At 36.7% G+C, this 9,976-nt stretch overlaps 1 pseudogene; it reads left to right on the top strand.

The window, feature by feature from the left end:
* Nucleotides 1-9,094: 9,094 nt before the first annotated feature.
* On the top strand, nt 9,095-9,457 carry LOC140522995 (small ribosomal subunit protein mS33 pseudogene; annotated as a pseudogene).
* Nucleotides 9,458-9,976: the final 519 nt, after the last annotated feature.

Genomic DNA, 9,976 nt, shown 5'->3' on the forward strand with positions numbered 1-9,976 from the left:
GTTGTGGTAGAGAAATTCTCAAGTATTTCATACACATGTAATTATTTTCCATTGAATTTCTCTTTTTATTTTTCCTGCTCAGTTTTATTTGCAATCTACAGAAGTACTGATGATTTATGTGAATTACTTTATATCCTACTATTTTGTTGAAGTAATTAATTGTGTTAATTGATTTTTAAGTTGATTCTCTAGGGTTTCCCAAGTACTCCATCATATTATCTACAAAAAGTGAGAATTTCATTTCCTCTTTGCTTATTCTTATTCTCTAGATTTATTTTCCTTGTCTTTTTGCTATATCGAGTAGTGGTGGTGATAATGAATGTCCTTGCCTTACCCCTGATCTCATTGGAAAGACCTATAGTTTATCTCTATTACATATAATACTGACTTTTGGGTTTAGATAGATACTACTTACAATATTAAGGAAACTCCATTTGTTCCCATGTTTTCTTAACATTTTTAATAGACGTGGGTATTTTATTTTGTCAAAAGCTTTTTTTTGCATCTATTGATAAGTCTAATTTTGTTATTCTTATTATTAATATAGTCGATTGTATTTATAAATTTCCTAATAATGAATCATATTTGAATTCTCAATATAAATTCAACATAGTCATATAATTGACAGTTTTGGAGAGAGAATTTTCAGTTGAAGGATAAGAGCAGAAGCCAGATGCCAAAGGGATGAGGAGTGAATAAGAGGATAGGAAGTAGAGGTTGTATGTGGGCAAGTATAGATAGTTTCTTCTAGGAGTCTGAGTACGAGAGAAGAGATATAGGAGGGTAGGATGAGGAGATGGTAGGACGTAATGAAGATTTTGCAAAGATGAGAGAGATTTGGGTTTGGGGCAGGGGGGAAGAAGGAAGTTGTGAGGAGAGATCTTTGCAAACCCTAAAGAACTATAGAAATATTAGTTGCTATTATTACATACTTTACCATTTCAGCAAAAACTAGTTTCCATTCCCTTTTCTTATGCTCCCTTCTCCTATCTTCATGCCATTTTTCCATACCATTCCTCCATGTCTGGAATAGACTTCACATCAGCATTCTTAATTAAATTCCCTTCCTTTCTTCAAGACATAATTCCAGTAGCTTAGAGCTTGGTCAAACATCGAAGACTCCACAATCACCCACTGCATCTGATGCATTGCCAGTCGTCTTGACTTCTGTCTTGACACTGGACTTTGATGACTCTGGAAGAGAGAAGGAGGCTGACAACTCTGTGCAACTCCACCTCACTTACATCCAATTCTTGTCAATCAAGGCATCACCCATGATATCCCCTTCGAAGATGAAGAACTAACAACAACAGTAACAAGAAGTTATCCTTTAATGTTCCTCTCCCCTCCCCCAATTATATTGTAAGTTCCTTGAGAATATAATAGACTATATTTATCTATGTATTCTCAGTGCACCACATAGGGTCTTGCATACAGCAAGTGTTTTATAAATGCTTGGGGAATTTAACTGTGAAGAAAAGTATGTTAGAACATATGTTGCAAATATATCTATGGGTTCTGATTTCCTTGAATTTTATATTATCATTATTATCCACATGTTATCTATTCTTTAAATTAAGGTTAATATGTAATATCTTTCTGTAAACACTAAAGATAGCACTTGATACCTTCTCATGATACAAATCATTCTTATCATATACAATAATTTGTGTATGTGTCTCATCCTTTTGTAGTTTTAAAGTTATTTGAGGACCAAAACCATGTGTTATTTTTATACACATGCACACACAAAACTTAGTAAGCTACCTTTCATATAGAATGCGCTTAAACATATTGAATTTAATTAAATTGAAATGACATTTAGTTCATTGTTAAGCATTAGTTAGCTAACTGACTCAATCAGATAAAAATATAGATCTCATTTAACTCAATGGAGAGAAAAAAAGATTAAAGGAGACTAAGTCATTAAAGTTAAAACAAAAATTGGGAAAAAAATATTATTTTTGGTACTGTGTTTTTTCATTTACAAAAATGGAATAAGAGGAGAGGGTAGGTTGGAGAAAAGTAGCTTATTGGTGAAGGGATGAGTCTTGCCTCAGGTGCAAAAGGTCCCAGGCTCAAATATTTGTTGAACCCAGCTCTTTTGAAGGAGATGGGTTGGTCCACTAGAAAGAGTACTCACTGAGGAGTCAAAGGACCTGGAATTAAACCCCATCTATGACACTTAGCTTTGTGACCTTGGGCAAACTATTTAATGTGTAAAACGAGGGAATCTGGATAAGATGGCTTCTCAAATCTCTGATCCTATGATTGCCTAGAAAGAGCAAAAGCTGGAGCAAGATCAAGGACCAAAGAAGACCAAGACATTTCTTTGACACTGTCTTGACCCATTTGTCTTTGCCGAATCCTCCTGTGGGCTCTGGCTCTACTTTTTTGGTAGTCTGCTAAACAGCTTGGTGACTCTGACCTAACAGATTTCCAAGCACCCAGGAGTAATTAAAATAGGGCTTTAGGAACATAATTTGCAAGGAGAAACTTAAGGAAGAAAACATGAAAGGAACTGGATTGTGCAATTGTCACATTTTGCTAAAGCTCTATTCTTTGAAAGGTCTGGTCCAACTATGCAGAGTCACACGGGGATGGGCTAGATGTAAATCTTCCTAATTTTTTATTACCTGTGGAATGGCAATTCTAACTAATTCTGTGTCTCTCTGTCTCTGTCTTTGTCCCTGTGTGTGTGTCTGTTTCTCTCTGTCTCTTGTCTGTGTGTTTGTCTCTGTCTCTCTCTGTGTTTCTCTCTGTTTCTGTCTCTGTCTCTGTGTCTGTCTCTGTCCATCTCTCTCTCTCTCTCTCTCTCTCTCTCTCTCTCTCTCTCTCTCTCTCTCTCTCTCTCTCTCTCTCTCTCATTGATGAGTTGGAACCTTACAGTTCAGCTACTACATTCCTCTCACAATCTCACAATTTTAGGGTAGCTTTGATGGTTTCAGAGTGGTTTTCTAATGGTATAAAGCTCACAACACTCCACTAGTATGCTTTAGTCAACCAATTAGCTTTTAGGAAGTAGTTATGTAGGTCATACAGTAAAAACATAGTAATGGTAAAAATATAAACCATCTTCCCCACTAAAAAAAGTCTGTAACATACTCTCTCACAAGTATATATAGAAATTAGGGGAAAGTAAACCCAAGCTTAGAAAGTACAGGTGGCCAACAGGTAATTACAACCCCTGCCTGCTGGAAGTCTTGTTTTCTTCCTGGAGTGTTCAAAAAGTTCCCTTAGAAGAACAGTTCATAAGCAAAGAAGGGATAAAGAGGATCCCAGAAGATAAAATGGAAAAATTTTGTTATGTTAAATTAAAAGGATAATGCACATACAAAAGCAATGGAGCTAAAATGACAGGGGATACAGGTAATTAGGAAAAACATCTCTTGCAGCAAGATTCTCTGATTAAGAATCTGATTTCTAAGATATATGAGGAACTGATGCAAATGTATAAAAAGAAGAGCAATTCCACTACTAACAAATGGTCAAAAGATATAAATAGGCAGTTTTCTAAAGAAATTCAAGCTATCAAATAGCTATTGAGGCAGGGAATGATGTTTCAAGTCATGAATAATTAGAGAATCACAGCTTAATGCAGTTCTAATGTACTACCTCACACTCTGGTGAATAAAGTTCACCAAAAAAATAATAATAATAACAAATGTTGGAGGGACTGCAGAGGAAATAGATATGCTAATGCACCACTGGTGGAGCTCTGAGTAGTTTTAACCATTCTGGAAAACCATTTGAAATGAAGCTCAAAAAGTCACTCAACTTTGACCCAATAATACCACCACTAGGTCTAGATGAAAGATGAAAGGAAGACAGAAAGGATCCCTTTGTACAAAAAAAAATATATATTTCTAGCAGCTATTTTTGTTATAACAAAGAATTGGAAACTAAGGGACTGCTTATCAATTGGAGAATGACTGAAAAAAGTACGGTATGGTATATGAGTATAATGACTACTCTTGTGATATAAGAAATGATAAAAGGAATGGTTTTAGAGAAACCTAGAAGACATATATCAACTGATGCAAAGTGAAATAGAACAAGGAGAGCAGTGTATATAGTAACAAGAGCATTGTAAAGACAACTTTGAAAGATATAAGAATTCTTTTTAATGCAATGGACAATTATAATTCTAGAGGGTTTATGATGAAACATACTACCCATCTCCTAATGGAGAGCTGATGGACCCAGGATGTAGAATAATAAGACTTCTATTTCCTGGAAATAGCCAATGTAGAATTTTGTTTTGCTTGACTATTTGTTATAAGGTTTTTGTTTTCCTTTTTTTTTTGCCTTAAGGAGGGCAGGATAGGAAGAAGAAAGGGTAAATGGGAAGGAGATAACTTAGATTTTGGGTGGAATTGGTAGAAAAAAATAGAAAAATTAATTTGAAGAAGTTCCCCTTAGGCATAGAGTACTTTTCTACAGAACTCTCTAAAATAGAAATAGTGAAAATTTATACATTGCTTACTATGGACCAGGCACTGTACAAGCATTTTATAGTTATCTCACAACAACTCTAGGAGGTAGTGCTATTTTTATCCCCATTTCACAGATGAGGAAACTGAGGTTAAGTGACTTGCCCAGGGTCACACAGCTAGTAAGTATATGAGGTTAAATTTGAACTCTGATCTTCCTAACTCTATGCCCTGTGCCCTGCCCTGTACCATTCAAGTTATTCTTGGCTCCTAAGACAGACGCATTTGTCAAGTGCTAGGACCTCAACAGGAAGATGAGAAGTCTTCCTGATTTCTCAAGTTCATGAGGTCCTCCTCAAGTAAATGGTGGGGGGAGTGGGAAAGACTAAGGCCTAAATCAAAGTGCTCTCCTCTCCCCTTCCCCCAAGCAACTTCTCAAGGAAGTTTAACTGGAATGATTTTTTCTTCATTCACCACTAGGTAGAGTTTCAATCTCAATTTTTCACTGGCCCATTATTTTATGGAAGATCTTCAGCCAATCCATATGCTTCCCTTCTGTGAAATATCTTTCCAGTACTCAGATGCATCTAAACTAATCTAGGCCTTTACACACTTAACTAGAATGCCTTTGCCTGATTTCATGAAATCAAGATGGCTTTGCACCTAGTTAAGGTACCAGGGGGCAGCCAGGTGGCACAGTGGATAGAGAGCCATCCCTAGAGGACTTGAGTTCAAATCTGACCTCAGACACTTACTAGCTTGGTGACCCTGGGCAAGTCACTTAACCCTGTTTGCCTCAATTTCCTCTTCTGTAAAATGAGCTGGAGAAAGAAACGGCAAACCACTTCAGTATATTTGCCAAGAAAACCCAAAATGGGGTAAAGAAGAAGTGGACAAAACTGACATAATTCAACATACCACAACAAAGGTATCATTTCCTTACTTACTTTAGGTGGGGCAAAGATAATTTTACTGATTTTTACAATAGAACTCCACTTACACTATGATGGGAGTGGGAGAAGAAAGAACGAGCTTTGGCCTCTCTCTATTATTTAGTGAGTTCCCTTTTGAGTAATTCTGTCACTCTTACTTTTTTGTTTACTTTCCGTCTCCTTTCTCTATTTCTCTTTCCATCAATCTCCTACAATATCAAAAAGTCACTATGGATGCACAGTGCCTAGCACGCAGTAGGTCCTTAATAAACGATCCTTGGTAGATTGGTTGGTTGGTTGGATAAAGAGAAAATACAGACTCTTTCCCCCCAAATCATATACTGGACAAGAGATTTCCCAGGCCCTCATTCTAGAGTATACCAAAAAAAGAAAAAAGTCCTCCAATCCCAAAGGATTCATGCTGAAAAAGGCTATCTAACTCCAGAGGAAAAACTGATGAAGTCTGAGCACAGATCAAAGCACAATTTTTTTCACTTTTTTTATAATACAAAGGTTTTTCTTGTCTTTATTATTTTTTTTGCAACATGACAGATATGCTTTGCATGGTTTCGAACGTATAATTGATATCACATTTCTTGCTTTCTCAGTGGGTAGGGGAGGGGCAGGAAGGAAAGAATGTGGAACTCAAGAAAATTTTAATGAACATTAAAAAATTTTAATGGGAAAAATTATAATTTTTTAAATGCCCTCAACTTGAGTTCTTTCTCATAAGAGCTGTTTTCACTACCCTCAAATTTGAAGTTCAATATCAGACTTTTCTCTCCCCTTTCTGTCTCTTCAACAAAAGAAAACAAAGAAATGTTATTGGGGTTCTCCCACTTATTCCTCCCCAACTTCCAAAGGAGCACTAATCATTGGATTTATCAAGGTTTTGTTCATTTAGGTAACATTTTGGGCTTGTGAATGAATGGCAAAGCCTTTAGTAAGAATATATACCATGCTGCAAACACCGTGTATCACCCTCGGGATACAGATGGAAAAGGCTTATACTCAGCACATTGTCTACACCACGGAAAAGAACTGATTTAGAAGGAATGAACTGGTGCCACATTTGACTAATCCATTTGACTAAGCAAAAGTTTTTCTCAAGATTTGCTGTACCCTTTTATTTGAAGGGAAGGTTTCCAGCAAAACTGGATGATTAGTTAAGGGGAATTAGAATAATCTCTGCTCCAGTCTTGAGTGACTAATATGGTCTCAGCCCTCATCTTATCAGACTTTCCTCTCTTTCCCAGTCACCTTTGTTGGACACCTAGTAACATATGGAAAAGAAAGCCAAGGTGCCTGAAGGCAGGGATTGAGGGCCAGACACAATGCCTGAGTGGAGGGGGAGCAAAACCCAAGCCAATTAAATGTCAACTCAGAGATTGTTCCCAGGGACCAAGGAAAACCCTATATGCCACAGAGGAATACATTATCACAGAAGAGAAATATCATAGATTTAGCCTCAAAACAGACAGGCAGGCAAGTAGATAAGAAACTCTCTAAATATCTCCCTACTCATAGCTATCGGTTATCTAAATAAAGTCTTCTGAAAAGAGCTGTGTTTGTTTGGTATGGTTTATCTTCTGGTAAGATTAACAAGACAGAGAACCTTACTGCCAATTACTCCTTTTTTTATGGGGTTTTTTTTTGAGACAACATTCATAATCTTCACAACAATACAAGTAGGTAATTCAAGTAGTGTTATTCCTGTTTTATAAATGAAGAAACTAAGACTCAGATTGGTTAACCCAAGCTTGACCCATGATTACACAGTAAATGATAATCTTGGGACTCAAACCAAGATCGTGTGACTACAGATTCAGTTCTCTTTCCATTATCAAAATGGGATAGGTTCCCTCCCACCTTGCCCCCCGTTTCTGTCCTATCATTTTAATATAAATACCTGCTGAGAAGTCATTTCTAGAATCATTTTTCTCCACTTACAAGAAAGATGATTACCAGATCTATTTCAGCCAATCATATTTCTCTCTCAAGATCTTCTTCTAGAATCAGGGGCAGCTAGGTGATACAGTGACTAGAGTGCTGGGCTTGGAGTCAAGAAGATCTTAGTTTTTTTATCCTGTCTCAGACATGTACTAGCTGCCTAATCCTTGACATGTCATTTAACCTCTCTGTGCCTCAGTCTCCTCATCTGTAAAATGGAGAAATAATAGCATTTAACTCTTGAGTTCATTGTGAGTCTAAAATGAGACAATATTTGCAGAGTGCTTAGCAAATCTTAAAGCATGATATAAATGCTAGTTATTAGCTATTGTTATTAAATTGCATAAAGCCATTTCAACACATACCAAGTAGTCAGTTTTATACTAAAAACTCAACTAGATTTATGATTTCATCAATATGCATAATTCCACCAACAAAGTAGATTGCCACCTATCCTTGTCTGCCTCCTTTTACAAATGAGGAGATTGATTGTCAGAAATTAAGAGATGCCAAAGACCAAACATTAAGTATCAAGAGTCAGAATTCGAACCCAGGTCCTCAGACTTCAAATCCTGTGCTCTTTCCACTATACCAGACCCACTCAGTCACAGGGCCATACCCAATGGGTTGAAGACCTTCCTTTCTTTCTCTTAAAAGCAACTAATAACATCAGCTTCAATACTTTGGTTCAAATCAAACTTTACAAGTTATTCTTTTAACTTCATTGTTATTTCTGACTCAGGACATTGTTACAGTTTCATTGTTGAGTTGTTTCAATCATTTCTGACCCTTTGTGGACTCCATTTGGGGTTTTCTTGGCAAAGATATTGGAGAACTTTGCCATTTCCTTCTCCAACTCACTTTACAGATGAGGAAACTGAGGCAAGGGGGGTTAAGTGACTTTCCCAGAGACACACAAGTAAGTGTCTAGGTTTGGATTTAAACTCAGGTCCTCCTGACTCCAGGGTTGATATTCTATCCATTGCACCATCTAACTGCTAGCTCAAGGAATTAAAAACAAATACATCAGTCAAAGGTAACAAGCACCAAGGACAGGGGCTCTATTCCTGGCTTTGCTATTGAATCACTGAGAATATGTCTAAAGGATGCCCTAAATTCCTAGAGATGGAGTCAGAACACCTGGGTTCTACTTTTCTCCCACTAGTTCACTGTGTAACTGTGAGAGATGTCTTTATCTACAAAATGAAGGGGTTGGCCTAGAATCAGATCTTCAACGTGCCTTTTTGTCCTAAAATTAAATAATTTTCTGATTCTAATATGCAAAAAAATACAATTAAAAATTTGGCTCTATGCATATAATATATGCATATTATTTATTGAATTTTCTCTAAGAATGGAAAATTCATTGTCTGAGTGAAGTAAGGCAAACCCAGAAACTTTGGAAACAGGAACTGAGTTGAGATCTGAGTTCTACTAATAATTACCTCTGTGACCCAGGGTAAGTCTCGTCATCTCTTTGGGCCTCTGTTTATTCATCTCTAAAATGAGGGGTCTGGATGAGGTGACCTTTCTAGCCAGGAGTATGCTGAAGCTAGCCTTGGAGGCTGATGGTTAAATTTTCACTGTGAGCATTTGTATCTCAGAAATCAGCAAACTATAAATCGATGCTTAATTTATTGTTTTGTTGATTGTCTAGACAAGTGATAGAGAAAATGCTAATAAAAGCAATTAAATTTAAAAGCGTGTCTTCAACGCACGTTTTTCCCCAGAAAGCCAGTTATTAAACATTATTAAAGGAGGAAGGCCCAGACCTGTTAAATTGAAACTGTCTACCGGCTCTCTCTTGAGATATCATCCCTTTCAGAATATGCCATGAGAATGGCTCGCCTGAGTGCTCAAACATTTGGAGAAGTTGCCAACCCTACCTACTCCAAGTCCATGAAAGTAGTGAAGTTATTTAGTAAACAGCCTTTGGCCAAAAGGAAGGAGACTTATGACTGCTATCCCCCTCACAATATCTATTTTGCTCTCATGAGGAAACTCCATTTGTTTGATCTTTACAGAGTTGAACATCAAGATTTTAGGGAAGAGCAAATGCGACTAAAGAAGCTTCATGAAAAAGGCAAACCAAAGAAAGAAGGGAAAAGATCAGCAGCAAAGACCAATCTTTGGACCAATTAGTGACTGAGATGAGAAAGAAGTACACGTGCTTGTTATTTTTCTACTCTCAGTAGTAATATAGCTTTCCTAAATTGATGGTTATTAGTCCAAGAATCATCCCTCTCACCTCATCACTCATCGTACTGAATTAGGATTAGATTCTTGAACATATTTTGGTCCTTAAAAATTATTTTGGCCTTGATAGTTGTGTGACTGTCATCTATTGTATTCTCAAAGAAATTATTTATAGGTAAGAATCTGCTAATTTTCTAGCAAAAAAAAATTCTCACTAAATTAGAAAAAAAAATTATTAAACCAACACACCCCTGCCTCTTGTTCAAAATCTATAAACCTATAATCCATGGAAGCACTACCTTTGTGAACTCAGTCAATACATTTAAACTCTTCATTTTTACCATTTAAAAAACAGGGATGGCAATGTATATGCTCCCTTCCACTCTACAGAATATGTGGTTAGGGATGAACTATGGAAAACTACTCAGAAAAGGTTCAGCTCTTGGTTATCCCCTTTAAGGCTTA

This window comes from Notamacropus eugenii, chromosome 2, assembly GCF_028372415.1.
Source record: "Notamacropus eugenii isolate mMacEug1 chromosome 2, mMacEug1.pri_v2, whole genome shotgun sequence".
NCBI lineage: Eukaryota > Metazoa > Chordata > Mammalia > Diprotodontia > Macropodidae > Notamacropus > Notamacropus eugenii.